The sequence below is a fragment of the Eumetopias jubatus genome, unplaced genomic scaffold, assembly GCF_037043125.1.
Source record: "Eumetopias jubatus isolate StellerSeaLion01/CBP00866 unplaced genomic scaffold, mEumJub1_p1.0 scaffold_17, whole genome shotgun sequence".
NCBI lineage: Eukaryota > Metazoa > Chordata > Mammalia > Carnivora > Otariidae > Eumetopias > Eumetopias jubatus.
Genome location: NW_028274823.1, coordinates 7547247 through 7564910, shown reverse-complemented (window position 1 = coordinate 7564910; position 17664 = coordinate 7547247). Strand labels below are relative to the sequence as shown.

General features: G+C 53.1%; 1 protein-coding gene across 3 annotated transcripts in view; it reads right to left on the bottom strand.

The window, feature by feature from the left end:
- CTBP2 (C-terminal binding protein 2) overlaps window positions 1–17355 on the bottom strand; it is a 156553-nt gene extending 139198 nt beyond the window's left edge. For 2 of the 3 annotated variants that reach the window (XM_028119972.2, XM_088019973.1), the window contains exons 1-2: window positions 17119–17355; window positions 16600–16804 (exon numbers count right to left, since the gene is read on the bottom strand). The gene's annotated coding sequence lies outside the window, so the exon portion shown is untranslated. Of the gene's footprint in view, window positions 1–16599; window positions 16849–17118 lie in introns of those variants that run through there. The other variant, XM_088019972.1, reaches the window with a different exon arrangement.
- Window positions 17356–17664: the final 309 nt, after the last annotated feature.

Here is a 17664-nt window from a genome sequence, read left to right as displayed (position 1 = left end):
TTTCTTTGCTAACCCAAGTCCAAAAGCAGCCCCCAAAGAAACTGCTAGGACCCAAAGGCTTCTACTTCTCGTATTTAAACAGAATTGTGGCCCCGGGCATCTATCCCTGTGCCACTTGGCCAGGTAATGGTTAAGGTAATGGTTGGAATTTCTCTCACAGTAAATGTCTCTGTGTGTAATTCAAAAGGTATCCCAAACTTCCCCCAGAAAGCAGTTACCCAAACCAGAAAGGGCCAAAAAGCTCAAGACCACAGTTAACAACCTCAGATCAAGGAGTTAGAAGCCCCTTAGATCACTCATCTGAGGACACCATGCATGCCCCCCCTTCAAGCTCACCTTGACCCTAGCACCTGGAACTCACACCAAAGGCTCCAGATTCTTCAAACTGGGTGGACTTCCCCACACCCCCGCCCTGCCTTCAAATTTGTACACACACCCTCATCCTTAGAATTGGGTTAGCTGAGGGGCACCTGGATGGTTTAGTCAGTTAAGCATCTGCCTTCGGCTCCGGTCATGAGCTCAGGGTCCCGGGATCGGGTCTCCGAGCTCAGTGGGGAGTCTGCCTGTTCCTCTCCCTCTGCCCCTCCTCCCCTCTGCCCCTCCTCCCGCTCAGATGCAGGTGTGCATGTGCGCAGTGCACGCTCTCTCTCTCAAACAAATACAATCTTTAAAAAAAAAAAGAATTGGGTTATCTGAATACAAAGCCACTCTTCAGACAGCTTGGTATTGGTAGAGAAGAGGCAGGTCAGAACCAGCTCCATCATTTCTGAACTGTGAGCCCATCCACATGGCTTGTGAGACCCCTCAGCGGATTCCACAAGTGGGAAGTAACCACACCTCCTCACTGTCTCATTAAGGGTTGTTACTAAAAAACAAAACAAGCTCCTGGATGACAAAGCGTTTCTACAAACAGAAGAAAGGTAAGTTGTCATCTATATAGAAACATAAGCTATCAGCCTCAGTGAAGCCTACTAATTAATAAATCCACTGATTAAGATAAAAAGAATCTGCCACAAAATGTGTTTGCTTACATTTCTAAAACAGAAGGTGTTGTCCCCAAATCTGTGTTTGGCAACACAGGGAAATAATACCATCGGCTCACAAGAGCTCCTGGAGGTTGACTTGTTCACTTGCAAAATGAGGCAGATGTGCCTGGTGCTGATCTCGTTCACGCTCACACTGGCCAGCGTGCAAGTCACTGACCCCGCTGCTGCACCCATCCTTGACTTGTGTACCCAGATTTCCAAAGTGTGCTTCCCTGAAGTGACTCATATTGTACTAAAATGTAATTTGTAAAACCAACTTCTCCCCTTGCCAGCAGGCTGTGACACTCAGCCCAGCCCCCCTTGGTGGATGCTGCTGGCCAGTCAGAAGAGAGAGAGTTCCATGTCAAGTGCATCTGAGTATGGAACCAGCTCCAATGTTAACGGGTACATGCAGAATTTCCCTCCTGTCCCTAGGAAAGCCTGGTGCTATTCTAGGGGGTGAAGAATCCCTCTTAAACCCCCCCCCAAAAAAACCCAAAAATGAGACTAGGTCGGGCAGCAATCCATATTTCCCATTTCCAAATCTATTCATTCAGATTTTGAGGGGGACGGGGTTATTCAAGACATATAAAATCTTTCAATCATTTGTCGTGCCAAATGTTCACTAGACTCAAGTGTATGTATGTGTGCTGGGGAGTGGTTTGTTGTTGAAGAAAGATAATCTGTGTGCAGTTGGCAGGTTCTGGGCTGGCTGCATTAAGAACCACCAGGAGGAGTTTGCTAAAAATATAGCTGTTCTGGCCCTACCTGGAGTTTCTTCCAAAGATATGTTGGGTGGAGCTCCAGGAGACTGACTCCTGGCCAGGGGGTACCCCAGAGAAGCCCTGCTCCAGAGGACACCCTCTCAAACCACCTGGGCACAGGCCCTCCCTCGGGACTGCATGAATCACTCATGTGAAAACCACCAAGCCCACAGCCAGCTTCTTACCGCTAAACGCACGCACGGAATCCATGGGCTCTGCTCATGGGGCAGGCCGGAGCAGGGCCTAGGGTGGGGGTGGGCTGAGGGGTGCTGGCAACTTGTGCTGACCCAGCAGGGCACAAAGGACCTCTCCGTGATCCCGGAAGGCCTCTAATTCCAGTTTGATGTTTTACAGGGATGTAGCAAGGCACGCAGCTCATCGCTTGAAAAAGGCAGAGGCAGAAGGGAACTTTAGTCGCACTTACTTTACCACCCACCACAGCTTCTGGTACTACCCATGGTTCCCACTCCTCTTAGACTACCACCACCACCACCACCACCACCACCAATGATGATGATGATGATGATGATCAAACCACAGCTAATGTCTGAGCCCTTCCCACGTGCATTAGCCTTTAGTTACTGAACACCACTCCCTAGGATTTGCAAATGTGGAAGTATGACATTTTGGTCCCTGACCCCTGAGATGTCCTCACATTCCAGCACCGGCTGCCTCCCAAGGGCATTTTCAAGGACCATCTTGCTTTCCAAGGGAGATTTTTTTTTTTTTTTAATGGCATGAATTGAGCCCAAAGAAACTGCTGGTCCATGAAATGACCAGCCCACCCTGAAGGCAACAAACTGTCCCTTCCACGGACCCCGGTAGGACATCTTCCCAGAACACAGTCCCCCCAGGCTGTGCCTCACCACTTCATGCTCTCAAGATCCTACTACTTGAACCTGGAGCCCAACACGAAATGCAGAGCAGGAGCCCTGCCCCCGGGCGGTCATGTGCACCCCCACACAGCACCGGGCCCTAGTGGGCACCCAGTCAGTCCCCATGAGTGGATGACTGCCCTGGGAGGAGATGAGCAAGTACCATCCTATTTCCAGGGCCAGGGGGCAGGAACACATGCAGCAAGCTGGTCACCCAGCTGGACCTGGGCCAGTCACCAGAGCTGCTATGGACCAAGTGCCCACCACGTGCCAGGAAGGCAACCCCAACAAGCCATTCTCTGGGACAGGCACCAACCCTCCTACTGCCCGCTCGGGACCTGGAGATCGGACGGGAGCATGTGAAGGCAAATGCTGACAGGGAAGGGGGCTGACTAGTGCCTTCTCCTACACAAATTCCGCTAGGAATGTGGCCAGTCAGGCCCACCTGCACTGTGCTTTATCAGCTCTGGAGAGAAGGTGCGGAGCACTCAGTGGTGCTGAATTCAACACAGGGCTGGCTCTCCAGTGGACCCCACCTGTCCAGGGCAGCTGCAGCAGGGGGTGGCCCAAGCCCCCATGTGGGCCGTACTCAGGCAGAGTGAGGCAGCACCCAACGCTACTCTTTCTTCCTTCTCTGGTAAGGGAAAGTAGCTCTTAAAGAGAAAGTAAATATTTTACTGGGCATTTCTCAGAGTGACCTAATACAGAGTAGCATTCCAGTCTAAAAACAACCTGAATGGTTTTTGGGTCATCACTTTGGCCCCAGGAATCATCGAGAAGATGGGTTGCTCCCTAACCTAACCAGCCACCACCCTTATATCCCTGTACTTTTTTTTAACAGCACCAGGATTTGGATATCCCACCCTCAAACACTATTCAACTACACACCCATTTCACCTAGCACTTCACCAGGCTCCATAAAATTCACCCAACCTTCGTGTGCAAAGGATAAAACCTCCCATCCATTGGGCGGCCATTCCCCTAGGACACAGCCCACCATCTGTGACTAGCAAGCCCCATCTCAAAGCCCAGGGAGCCTTCTCTCCTGTCCCCCAACACCCAAGGGGAACCCCTTTCCACTGCTGAGGTCAGGATTCTCTGATCTCCACCCCGACGGTGTGAAGGACACACAAGGAAACCTGCTCCAACAGGTACACAGCACCTCGAGGCAGAAGTGGATGATTTATTTGTCTATATTTTGTATTTTTAAAAATTTAACAAATACCTATGGTGTGTGAGGCCTGTTCCAAGCAGTTTATAATTCTGATCCTCATTTTAGATTCAGAAACGGTAAGTCCTCTCCAAGGCCTCAGTAAATCCCGAATGCAGTCAAGCAGCTTTCCCTGCCTCCTTTGCCACACACTTTCTCAAACCGTCCGTCCCATCGGATCAGTCCGTGTTTATCTTGTTGCCTCTCCTAAGGTCTTGAGGATGGGGTGGCTCTCCTTGGGCCCAGCATCAGTCTGGGAAGGATGACATTCAACGACCTTTCTGTGGGACCTCTCCTCTCCCTCCTGGGAAGTGTGAACAGGCAGAGAACACTGGTAACCCTGGGCTCCCAAGTGGGCTGCTGGGATGGCTCAGGGGAAAGCTTCTGGGTCTGACCCTGGAGCCTGCCACGCCGAGGGATCACCAGGTTGTAAAACTCCCTGCTACAGGCAAGGCCAAAAAGTGGTCCCTGCACTGGCCCCGCCCCCTCCCCCACTAACAGGAGAACCCAGACCCAACTCCCACCAGTCCTCTCTCGGTGCCTCCGGCCGGCCCAGCCTGCTGGGCCGCTGCCCCAGATGATGGAGGGAATCACGGCAAAACACAACAAAACCCAACTTTTTAATCCCTCTTGTGCAGAAACGTTTTAAAGAACTAGAGTTATACTTGCAAAGCGCGTTTCAAGTGGTTTTGCTGAGGTGGGGGGGAGGGGGGAGGAAGGCAGCTTCGAAGATCTCATGCCCGTGTGACACACACAGTAAGAACACAACCCAAACAGCAGCCAGTCACAAGCCTCTTCCCTTTGTGCCCCTGGGACACAGGGGACTCAAATAAGGCAAGCTCACAATTATCACAAAGAAAACTCAAATCACGTGGAGCTGCTTCCTTTGCCCACGACTCGGAGCACATCTGGCCAGTTTAGGAAGGAAAAAAAATTACCCACGGTTCAAAGTCCTCCTTAAATACTCAGGAAGACATCATTATGGATAGAATTCCAACTTTAATTCTGAAATCTCCTGGCTTTTGTCAGCTGAAGCCACATTCTTAATCCCAGGCTTAGTTGAGAAATGAGAAGAAAGGATGTGTGTTTAAAAAAAAAAAAAAATTCTCAGCCCTGAGTGAAAAGCAACAAGCATCTTGGAAGAGCAGGAGAATAAACTGAACTCCGCACAGAGGCCAAGGTGGAGAAAAATCGGGTCTTAGGAAACCTGGTGTACTAACCACGGCACCAACAAGGGCATGTGGGGCACTAATCAGATGGCCCCTGTGTCCTGCTGGAGGGACTTGGATGCCAAGCTCAGGGGCCTTTCTGCAGAGCCAGGGAACCCTGAAACGTGGAACAGGGCAGAGACACACACCTTCTACACCACAGATCTGAAGGCCGGTTCTGAGGCCACCCATGACCCCTGGCTCCCATCAAGAACCTGCATGGTGGGGCCAGCCAGCAAAAGCTGACAAAGCTACAAGGGACATCAGAGCGTCGCCTATGCAGAGAAGCCTGAAACCCCAGTGCCCCATCCACGCTCCAGGCAGTGCGGCCCGAAGCAGCTTCTCCCTTCTCCTGTCCCACCGAGGCGGCTGACTGAGCCCCACCACAGCCCCTCTTCTGTGGGGAGTGAAGCAGAATGGAGACCTGTTTGAAAACTGCACGGGGGACTTAAAATAGAAAGAATACAATCATTACCTAAACTAGAGCTGAGCCAGCACATCAGGGCTACAGTGACCAGCTGATCAAGAGACACCGCCCCTCCTGGCCTTTCCCCTCAGCCCTGCAGACCAGGCAGAACGCAATGACTGAGTGAGACCCCCCGGGGGGCCTTGGAGCCAGAGCAGCTATGTTGGGCATCTCCCAAGCACACACGTGTTCCCAAAAGGGTCAGGAGCACGGCAGGGCAGGAAGGAAATCTTGTCAGTAGAGGAAAGCCTGTTTTTCAGGAAAATCTCCACCTTGGGGGACCTTACCCTAAAGGAAGCCAAGGTCAGTGAGAGCTCTCTCGTCACCTGCTCTGGGTGCCTTTTAGGTGAGTTAATCACCCAGGCAGGCTCCTCTCCGGATTTCAGGACACACCCAACTTGGTGCCATTCCCTTTCAATTCTCTGATAGACTCTTTGAAAAGAAGGCTGCTCCTTTTGTTCAGGAGTATGATTTCAAATTCCTTGCTAAGGCCAACACAAACGCAGGGCAGCCACCCAAAGGAGGTTTACCCAGCAGAATCAAGTTTCTGGCCGGTTTTTACAGGAATGGTGCAAACAGACTATTCCAATCAGATGAAATCCTCCCCATCTTCCCAGTCTCTTCTCCCAGATGCCCCCACGTTGAACCCAGGAAGCAACTCCCGTTGTAAGAGGTGCATCATGAGTCCTGTTGGAAAGTGTACAGCAGCCAGAGTGAGGGAACGGAGCATCCCACCCACCACCTCCAGCCCCTCCCCAAGAAAGGGGCACACCCCAGGAAGAAGGGGGGCTGGTTTTGAAAAAATCTGAGATCACTAACCTAGACCACAAATTTGGAAATCTGAGTCTGACAAAATGATACCTGGCCACCAAATCCAATGTTACCACCAAGAGAGCCTAAGCACTGTGAAAGCTAGCCACACACAGAGAGAGAGAGAGAGAGAGAGAGTGTGTGTGTGTGTGTGTTGGGAGGGGATAGTGTGGTTGCATCAGACACCAAGATGGAAGCAAGGGAGAAAATGAGATAGCACAGAAGGGGTCTAATTTGGCTATCATGGCAAAGCCATCCCCAAGTCCCAACCAAAAGCCCAAAGTCTCAATCAATTACAGAGAAACCAGCTCAGGATGGACTGGGAACTAACTAGACTTCTGGCTCCCCTGGCTGCTTAACCTTCCTGACCCTCGGTTTCTTCACCGGTAAAACACCATCACTTCTACCAGGGAGAGGATCCGAGGGTAAATGAAGGAGCACGGCTGGAGAAACAGCACGGTGCCTGGCTACTGAGGTCCTTCGGGATGTCTACTCTCTGCCTGGACAGTGAGTCCGTGATCCAGAGGGGCAGAACTCTCCCCATGCATCCAAGGGGGCCCCTGACTGCGAAGCCTGCCCGAGGCTTCTGATCGGGAGCCATGCTGTTCATTAATCCAAAAAGTGTAGGGAATTTAAAACAGGCCTTGTCCAGGAAACTATCTAGAAATTCCTCCCTGGCATTAGATTGTGAGATCCTAACAAAAGATCACTAATCAAAGGCGGAAATTAAAACAAGCCAGACTTCTCATGGCCCCATGTGATGTGGAAGTCAACCCGGGCCTGAGAAAGAGGATTGTTTCTGAGAAGCCCATCTGAATCCTGGGGAGAACGTGCCAGATTTGGGGTAGACCTGGAATTCTCACTTCCCCTCTGCTCTCAGGGTGACAGGACAGGCTCCCGACACAGGAGGAGTTCCTCCTCTGCCAAGGAATCCTGCCAGAACCCCACTGCCAACAGCCTGATCCGAGTCCCAGCACTGCCACTTGGGGCAAGGGGTTACAGGCAAGTCACCCAAGTGCCTCCGGCACCTGACATCACCCCACCTTACTGTGAAGATCAAATGCAACATACACCAAGTGTGGGAGTGACAAAGATACTAAGTAAATGCTCAATAAACCATAGCTATATTGTTACCTTAACAAAAGTAAGAGTACTACTTAAAAAGGGCCTGGGGTAGATTTGAGTTTCAAATTAAGTCGGCCAGAACAGGAAGAATCAAACACACAGAAATTCTTCCAGCAAGGACAAAAGGGGTGCAAAGTGGAAAAGCCCTAGGCCATCCTGGCTCTACACTCACTGGCCCATCAGGAGCCGCACTGTGACAAGAGGAGTAAGGTCACTTGTCCTGGACTTGGGGTCTGGGGAAGGCCTGGGTAGCCCTCGCAGCTCCCCGCAGCAACTAGCGCCGCGCTCCCGCTAGCGCGAGTAAGACACCCAGACTGGAAGGTTGCAAGAGGAGCGCGGCCCCAACACCGCCCAGGAGACCGGATGCCAAGCGGGCCAAGTCGTGAGGATGCGGCCGTTCACCGTTTCAGCGTCTCCGCCGCCATCGCGGATCAACGGACCTCCTTGTCCCCTTGGCGGGGGGGGGGGGGGGGGGGGCAGACAGGAGGTTGGGGGTTCCTGGAGCCTACGATCGCTGGGGGGTGGGGTGGTTCAGGCACGGTCCAGCCAGGTACCTGGTTCAGCCCCGGGCCTCGGGCGCGGGTTCGGGACCCACCTGGGGTCCTGCGTCGTCTCGCGGCTCCTTCCCCGTCCCGCCCCGGGACCCGGAGAAGCGCGGAGGTCCCTGCGGGTGTGGGCCGCGTCCGGCCGGACCCCCGCCGCCCGGGGTCAGACCCCGCACAATGGCCTGTGGGAGGAAGGAGGAAGTGGGCACAGGGGGGCAGGGGCCATTTCTATCACCTCTAGCGGACTTCCCCACGGCGAGAAACGGCTGCTATTTACAAGTGAAAGGGCCAGCGCCAGAGGAGGGGCGCTTCCGGCGGTGTCAAGTGGGGGTGGGGGGTGAGGGGGGCACAGGTACGCGAGCCCCAGAGGGGGAGGGGCGGGGCCGCCAGGTACGCGGGCCTGCGGGGGGCGGAGCCCCAGGTGCGCGGGCCCGGAGGGGAGGGCGGGAGCCGGCAGGTCCGCGGGCCGCGGAGGTCAGGGGGTGTGGGCACCCGGGGAACCGCAGACGCCGGCAGGCCGGTCCTTCCAGCAGGGCGGAGCACCCCGACCGTCCGGGCGCGCGCGGGGAAACGCGGCCAGACCCCGCCCCCTCCAGGTAGAGCGCGGCCAGGTGCGGCGGCCAGGCTTCCCCCAGGCCCAACTTTGCCCTCCCGGCATCACAGAGTCGAGCAGGAGACCGGAAGTCGCCCTGTGGTCCGTCTGGGCGGAACGTGGGGGTTCCCGGGGCCCCCACACCCCCAGCGCGCTGCGGAAACCAGAGGCGAACACCAGCCTTTTTAGGAGTTGGGGGAGGTGATTCACTATTTCTGCGGCGGGCAAAATAGCAATTGTTCTGTTTACCTAGCCCGCAGGAGCTTCGCGAGGATTAATAACTGCGAAAGGGTTTTAAGATCAAAAACATTCTGAGATTTTACGTGTAGGCACTTATATGTGCATACTGATATCCGTACAGAAAAATATACTCTTTATTCATTGCCCTCCTGGAGTGACTTCTAGCCCATAACCGGAAATCGCTGAGAAAAAGGAATAAGGTACATCTCTTGAGTGCTCCTGGGGAGAAATATCATTCCCACTTGGCATCCACGCTGGGCCTCCTGCTCCATCCCGTCCCTGAAGGGCAGATGGGAGCAATCGGCCAGACCACAGTTCGAAGTCTGGAGAAGAGACAGAAAAAAACTTGAAAAGTATTTGTCACCGCCACTGGAAAGAAAATGCAGCGTTTCTCCCCAACCCCACCCAGTTCATTAGGCAAGTGTCCCCAAGTGAAGGCTGCCCTGGTGGTCTCCGGTGTTTGGAAAGCTTTGTCCCACCTAACCACACCTCACACAGCAGTCCGCCAAGCTCAGCCGGTGCTAGGAGGCCATGCAACCATCTGGCCCAGCAGCTTCTCCAGCAAAGCTTCCCTGGTGTCACCAAGACTCCGTCCCTCCCAGCAAAGCTTCCCTGGCATCACCAAGACTCATCCCTCCCAGCAAAGCAAGCCCATGTGACCAAGTGAGGCTGTTCCCCTCCAAGCAGAACATTCCCAGTCCCCTCAGCCATTCCGGGACAGGGACAAGAGCTCTTGAGAGCCCTCCCCCTGCTCACTGCTGGCTGGGCCTGGGAGCTTACTGCAGGCAACTTACTGCGGGCTCTCCACCATCCAAAAGAGCCATGTGGCCCCCACCCCCTCCCTAGCCCACCTGGGCCTGAACACGCAGATGATATACTGTGACTTTGTTTGCGCTTGTAGGCCTACCGCACTAAAGACATCCATCAGCAAAAGAATAAAGTCCCAGACAGAGCTCATTCAGCAGGAAAGGTGCACAAACCCTTTCCCAGCCTCACACCCCCTACAGCAAAAGAATTTCACCTGCAGTTCCTCTTATCCCCCTCCCACACACCTAGGGCAGGAACACTATGAGCACTTCCAGGTTGACTGGGCCATTTACACCCAGCTACTGGCTCTCTGCTAGGCCTCAACATTAGGTAGGCTTTTTAAGTTGCCATACTGGAGGGGAAAAAAATCCCATTAGGCCAGAGGAGTTGACCTCTGCGGTCTTGGTCTACAGTTCCTTCTAAAGAACTTCCTGGGACTCCTTGACTCCATAATGAAGTTTTTGTTTGTCCTGGGCTTGGACAGATTGCTAGAGGCCAGATTTCAGGCCTGGCTGGAGCACAGCAGTGAGTTTACAATCCCTTGGCTAGCCCCGATGCTGCGGAAAAGACCCGCTCGCCACCTAAGTTACACATCTTTTAAAAAGGCCCTTCCAGTCCCTGCCACTATGTAGGCTGGAATGAGACAGAAATATTGCCACTATTTCCAATCAGTCTTCAAGCCAGTAACAGTGTCTTGCAAGTCGTAATTAAGGGCTTATTTTAATGCAAAAAGCACATTTCTGCTGATCAATAGATTGCTTTTGAAGGGAGTCAGAGCAATAACACAAAAGAAGGTGCGTATTTTTTTTTTGCATTTTATAAGTGGGAAAGATTTTAAGAACCAAATGGATGAAAAGCACTGCCCTCCCCCCCTTCACCACCATTCCCTACCCCCCAGACTTTTTTGGACTCCCAGAAAACCACCACCAAAGACCAGCCCACCAAGTTCAGACAACGACAGCTATTTGGGATTAACATCCTCTAAATACCACTGGGAAAAATGAAGTCTCTACTATTATCTAGAAGTTACAATTCCCCATAAAATCAAAGGCATCACTTGCCCCATGAATAAGAACCCAACCATTTTATCAGAAATTTTGTGAACATTAAGCCAAACTTTTGGCCAGTTAAATCAGATCATCTCTGAAACATTCACTCAAGGAGGGATAGGCTTGATACAGACGGAATGGTCAACTGGACCTCAAGTTCTAAACCAAGGGTACCTCGGTAACATCAGAACAGGCATCAGCCCCCAACGGTAGTCAATGTCTATACTGATTCCACTTAGGGTAGAGCGGCAAAAGAGAAAGGACACAGTAATGCCCGTCACTTGGAACTATAGAGTCGGCTCCGCTCTGGAACCTCAGTTCTCACACGGAAGCAGGAGGGCTCTGTGAATGGGGAGAAAGATGCACAGAGGACTGTTTTCAAAAATGGCAGCAGCTGTCCAACCAAACATGAAAAGCCAACAAATACTCACTTCAGCTCTACTTTCCCTAACACTACAAACAGCTTAAAAACTACTTCAACATGAGGAGTAATAAAAATAAACACAACAGCTTCTTGCGACTTGAAATGCCTCAATTTCTGGTAAGGGTTGATAGGATTTCTTAAAATTGTTTTGAGGGGCAGGGGGGAGTCTGCTTTTTATACTTTTCTTTGAAGAACGCTTCTCTCTACTTTTAGAATCTTTACTCAAAAAAGCAGATTACAGAGAAGAGCCCACAAAGGTCCCTAGCAGTCCAAAAGGGACCACCTTCTAAGAAAACTCTGGAAAGGGAGTAGACCAGTGGCCCACATTGCCATGCCAGGCAAAGGCAGATAAATGTGCCTCTGGTTCCCATCGGTCCACAGCTCCTGAAGTTTCTGTGTTCTCGAGCAGTTGGAAGAATGAAGGCCAAACTGCCCCTTGGCTCCCATTGTCAACATTCCACACAAACAATGGCCAGGCTCTCTCCCTATTGTACATTCTGTATTCATTTGTGAGTCCCCCCCTTTTTTTTTTGCACAATGTGCAAAGTCCTTCTTTTCAGCAGGGAAGTCCTGAATGCCCAAGTGCAGCCATAAATTTAGGCTTTAAACATCAATAATGAGAGCTAAAAAGCAAACTGCAGATTCTGCCCCAACATTAATTTGTGAGGATCATTTGAGTCACATTCATGACTTCTGGATACCATCCATTAAATCATGATCAAAAGAAACACTGAACACCTTGAAAATGGTTCTGAAGTTTTTAGCAATGATTAAGTATAATTTTCCAAATCCAGAGATAGGGCTTTAAAAAAAAAAAAAAAAAACCTTTCATACATCCTCGATACACGTTCCATCAAACACAGACTTGAAGAAAAAATTAACTTCTCAAGCTCGTCCGTGGGGAGAAGACTTGCTTTTTCCCTCCTTTCCCAGTGTGCTGTAACTTTAACTGCAGCAGTGTGAATTAGGACATGCTCACCAGCTGTAAGGGAGAAAACTGATATCTACCCAGGCAGTGTGGCCTCAGACTGTATCCATTCCAGCATTTTCATGTGCCTGCTCAAAGTTGTTCAGCAGTCCACGCGAGCATTCCTGAGCTAGCGATTCACGGGAAGATCTTGGAGGAAAGGGCACCCCGATATTTCACTATACCGAGTCACTTCTGCTAAGTCCAAGTACTTCTCTTCAAAGGGTTGGGCAAACTGCACTCCCATTTTTTTAATTACTACAAAACTGTGTTCCAGCCTCTGTGATGGAACTATCAGCCATACATTGGAAATATTACCTGAGTTGTGCCCTGCCCTACAGATAAATTTCCTCTCCTGATCGTGTACTTTATGACTATATGTCTGCGGCCTGTATCAGGGACACAGGACACTTAGCCTGCCGCTTGTCACTGATAGAAAGATTACTCACAGAGGGACCCGGGCTGCACTCACATACATTATGATGACAGCCCTTCTATATTGAAATGACAGTGGTAAAAAAAATGACAACGGAGATGGCCATTCCCCTTTAAATTTGTTCCATTTAGGGAAAGCGTTAAATGCAGAGGGTGTAACTGCATTCAAAAGTGATTCACGAAGGAAAAGGACTTTTGGTAAATGGCAATCTGGTGCTAGATCTCAAAGGAGGGGTGTGCCTGAGATGCGGGCCCTTTTTTGTTTTTAATCCGCGAGAATCTCAAGGATTTCAAGTGGTGTGAGCCATCCTGAGCTCCCTCTGCTTTAGTATTTTAAACAGTTCCCAACAATATCCTTTTCAAACCCCGGGCACTGCTTGTTCAGTTCTGATTTTATACACTCATCATTTCCTGACCTTGTAGCTAGCTACTCCGAATGCTGCAAGAGATGCGGGCTGACTCTGTAGTTTTGTTTGTTTGTTGGTGTGGCTGTGTTTCATCATCTCTCTTTAAAACACTTCCCAGACTTAGAGATGCAATTTCTTTGGGGGGGGGGGGGTGGCTTAAAAAATCAAGAGTAAACTTATCGATTATTCCCTGAAAGGATAACTGATTGGCTAGTTAATGATTATACAGATAGCCAAGTTTTCCTGTTTCATCTTGTGTACACGACCAGATGAACAATGCCAAGGAAAGCAAACTCGACCCTGCAGGGACAGGAACAGGTGTGCCCTGAGTCTTAAAAGGCCAAAATATCTCACAAAGTATGTCACCGGTGTATTTTTACAATGCTACTAGTATTTGTTTTTAAGTAGCCAAACTTTTTTACTTTCTTAACCTTAAGAAGACACACTTTGCAAATATTTCTTCTTTGAGTTGATGACTAAGTCCCAGAATAAGATGCAACTTGTGCCGAGCAAAGAAATACATTTTAGGGACAAAGAAGTTTTTTAGAAAAATCACAGTTAAGAAAAGGTAATTCACCCTGCCCCTCCCCCAGGAGAACACCCTTTCAAGGGCCAGTTTCAAAAGATCCCAAGTGAAGTCATAAATAACACAGGGCTTGGAGCTCAAACTGCAGAGCCACACCACCCTCCACTCAGCCTTACTGAGGTACAGTTAGAAATGAGGGAGACAACATGCCTACTCCCCTAGCCTCATCTTCCCAAACAGGAAAAAGGATTAAACCAAAAAGCACCTTGTCAGGTTCAAAACGAGTTCTAAAGCCAAGATTTTAAAATTCCCTTTAATAACTGCTTTCTACAGGGACAAACTGGGGTCCCCAACCCCTGGGGCACAGAAAAACCAATCAGTGCCATAAATTCCCTTTGCCTTCAACCCTCACTCCCTTGTACTGGGGGCAAAATGGGGGGAGGGGGTGACCTGACATCAACACTTACACTAAACCCCTCAACGCTCTACAGAAATATGCTGGCTTATTTCCTTTGTTTGGTCCTGTTATACTTGATCAAGTGTGAACGATTAAACTGGCTTCATTAAAGGCAAGTGCATTCACGACTAACATACAACTTCAATGGCAACTGTAAGCATATTTTGCAAGAAGGAGGGTCTGCTTTTTTGCTTGAAACCTACCATCTCATTAACTTTTCTTTGGGGGGCAATAAAAAGGGCACCAGGGTTTTTTTGTTTTGTTTTGTTTTTTGTTTTTTTTTTTTTTACAGGAGAGTGTCACTGAGGTTCAGAGATCTGATGGCAGACAAAAGGATTTTTAGTGTTTCAACTCTAAGATATAGTCCCTGTTACTTAAAAAAAAAGAAAGAAAAGAAATTGTTTCAATATTAAAGCTGCTGACTTAAACTGTTTAATTAGCATTTTGAATATCACTTTATAATTGCTGTAAGAAGTACTCTTTGAAATCAAATGATTATAAAAACAAGATCCTTTAAAGTGCATTACTTCAAAATGTAAAGGATTTATTTAAAAATTTTTTTCAAAACACTGGAATTCTCCTAAGTACAAAAAAACTAACTAGTTCTACTGTGAAGTTCTACTGCCTAGAGGCAGAAAAGCAGTCTTAGGTACTGAACACGAGGTAATTTTAAAACTGTCTTTGAACCCAAGCACCTAGTAGAGAATCTTCTTTGAAAAAGTAGTAGGAGTTTAATATATTTCGCCAAAGTCGGGAGGCAGAATCACTTTGTAAACTAACCAAAATATACGTCCCCTCCAAATTATCCATGTCAGATAAAAATATACCAGTCTCTAGAATATCCAACAGAATTGCAAATAAGGCACTTAGCATTTTAAATTCCCAATGCATATTTATAGAATACAATTCTCTTGTCTACCCTTCAAGCCACTCATATCTGACTCTCTAAGAACTTAACCTGATCTCCAATCTTTGGAGAAAAAAGGTGGGAAAAAAATCCAGAAAGATCTGTTTACCCTGGATAGGGCAAGTGAGTCCGGCATGACGACGTAGGCCACCGCAAGGACGCAGAGCGAGCGGGGTTTTCTACGAAAAATTCCTCCTTTCTCCTGTAAAATACTAAACATGGGGACCCCTGGAGCCAACTGCTGCTTGGGGCTGCCTCCGGAAAAAGTACTCGGGGTCGGGAGGTGGGGGGGGCCACCCCACACACTCGCGCGCACACGCACACTCAGGGTCCGTGACCATCCGCCGCGGCCAAGAGCGAGCCACCGGAGGGTGTGTGTGCGCGTGTGTGTCTCGCCGCGGCCGGCGGTGACCGCGCCGAGCTCCCGGGCCCGCGGCCTCCGAGCACCAGGACGCTGCGTGGGCTGCGGGCAAGCAGCTACGCCGCGGGGCCTCCCGCCGGAGAAAGGCCCCGGCGCGCCCCGGCTCCCGCGCGCCTCTGCCCAACTTGCCCCGGAGCGCTGGGCAAAGCGGGAGGGAGAGAAAGAAAGGCGCTTCCCCTCGGCCTCGCGGGTCAGTCCTGCGCCGCAGAGGACGAGGAGGAAGAGGCGACCGCGGCGGCCCGGCTGTCGCTACGCCGCGCCGGGTCCCCGCCGCCCGGGGCGCGCCCTCGCCAGCCCCTCCTGCGAAACTTTTTCTTTTTGGTTCGCCCCACCCGAAAAGTGCAGTCCGGGAGGGGGAGGCGGGCAGACCTGGTTCGCGGCGGCGGCGGCGGCGGGCGAGGAGGAAGTGGTGCCCGCGGGAGCGCGGACGGGCAGAGGAAATGCCCGGCCCGCTGGGCCCCCGCCCGCGCCCGCCGCCCGGCCAGCCCCGGGCCCCCGCCCCGCTGCGACTTTGGCGGGCCCAGCCCGGCGCGGCAGTGGTGGCGGCGGCGGCAGATGTGGCCCGGGCTGCCCGGAGGAGCCAACAATGCGGGGCCGGCAAAACAAAAGGGTTCCACTTCGCCTCCTTTCCCTTCTTTCACTTGCGCTCTCGGGGCGCCGCGCGGGATCCCCGGCCAGCAGGGGCCGCTCCCCTGGGGGCCCTGAGCCGCGCGCGCCCCGGTTTCCCCGCGGACCCCCGCTCTCCCCCCACCCCCGCCCCGCAAGCCTAAGGCCCCGCGCGCTCGGACTCCCGGTCCCGGGGGATCCGGCCGTATTGTCCCCGCGGCGCGCCGCGCGCTCGGCCTGGGTCGCGGGCGGCCCCCGCGCGCGCACCCACCGGCCTCGGGGAGCAGGAGCCGGGGGCGCCTAGGAAACCGTCGCCGAGACGCCGCCGCCGCCGCTGCCCTCCGGACGCCGCCGCGCTCGGGATTTCTTTTTTCTTTTTTTTTTTTTTTTTGCCAATCCTGATGGGAAGGAAGGTGACCGCCTACTTCGCATTCATCAACTCTCATCACAACAACAAAAATCCTGGCACAAACGGCAACCGGCGGGCGCGATCGGCGGCGGGGGGCGGCAGGCAAGGACCTCCAGGCCGGCTCCCACCCCCGGGCGCCAAGCGGGGACACGGGGGCGCAGACCAAAGATGTCCTCGGATGCCGGCTCCGTGTCCTTCGCCCTCCTCCTCCCCCCCCCACACGGCGAGTGGCGCAGTGAGGCGCGGGCGCGGCGCCCCCAGCCCGCGGCCGCAGGTGAGGCGGGGGCGGCAGCGGCCCCAGCCCTCCCCCGGGGCCCCTCTTACCTCGTCCCGGGCCGCCGGCGTCCACGGCGAAGGGCGCCCACCCGGGAGGCGGTGGCGGCGGCGGCGGCTCCCGCCCCTCCCACCCCACCCGGCGGCGGTGGCGGTGGCGGCGGCTGTGCGGCCCCCCCTCAGCGCGGCATGGCTCCCGGCTCGGTCCCTCGCTCCTCGGGCCGCCGCCGGCTTCTCTGGGCCGCTCCCGGGCCACCTTAAAATGACACACGCACACAGGGACACACACACAAAAACTTAATCTCTCCAGCTCCCCGCCCCTCCCCCTCCCGCCCTTCCCTCCCCTCCCTGTCTCTCCCCTCCCCTCCCCTCCCCACCCTACCCCTCCCCTTCCCTTCCTCCTCCTCCCCTCGCCGCCGAGCCTCTTCCTACTTCCCCACCCACCCCACCCCCTTCCTCCGCCCACCCGGCTCCCGATCCTCCCCACCCCAGTCCCAGCCCCGCGCCCGCAGGCCGGGAGGGGGCTGCGTTGGGGGTCCCCGGCCCGCGCTCGCCCCGCGCCGCGCTCACCCCCAAGAGGATGCTAATTCCAACTTGGATCGGGGGAGGGAGCGTCCTGGATGCCTTGCGCCTCCCGGCTATTTGCTCTTCTTTATTTGTTTTCTCCTCCCGGGAAGGAGGCGGAAAACGGAGAGAAAGGGAAAGGGAAAGAAGCGGCGCCGGCCGCGTCGCCCGGTGCCCGCCGGCTGCGCAGGAGCGAGGCGGGAGGCGAGGTGAGGGTCGCCGCTCGCTCACTCCTCGCTCCTTTTTTTTTTTTTTTTTTTTTTTTTTGGGTAAAGGCGGGGTCTCTCTTTGCAAACCAATGACACAACCCCACATGGGCCGGCCTCGCCCCCTACAGATACTCCTCACTACAAATCGGCTCTCTCGGGGGATTAGTGGCTCCGCGAAAGTGCACACAGGCGCGGCTGGCGGGCGAGGGGGCCGGGCGCGGCGGGCACTCCCCGGCCCGGCCCCGCCCGGGAGGCCCTCGCGAAACACTGGGGCCTCGGCGGCGGGGGCGGGGGTCCCGCTACAGCGGCCGGCAGTCGGGCCCTCCCTTCGCTCCCCTTCTTC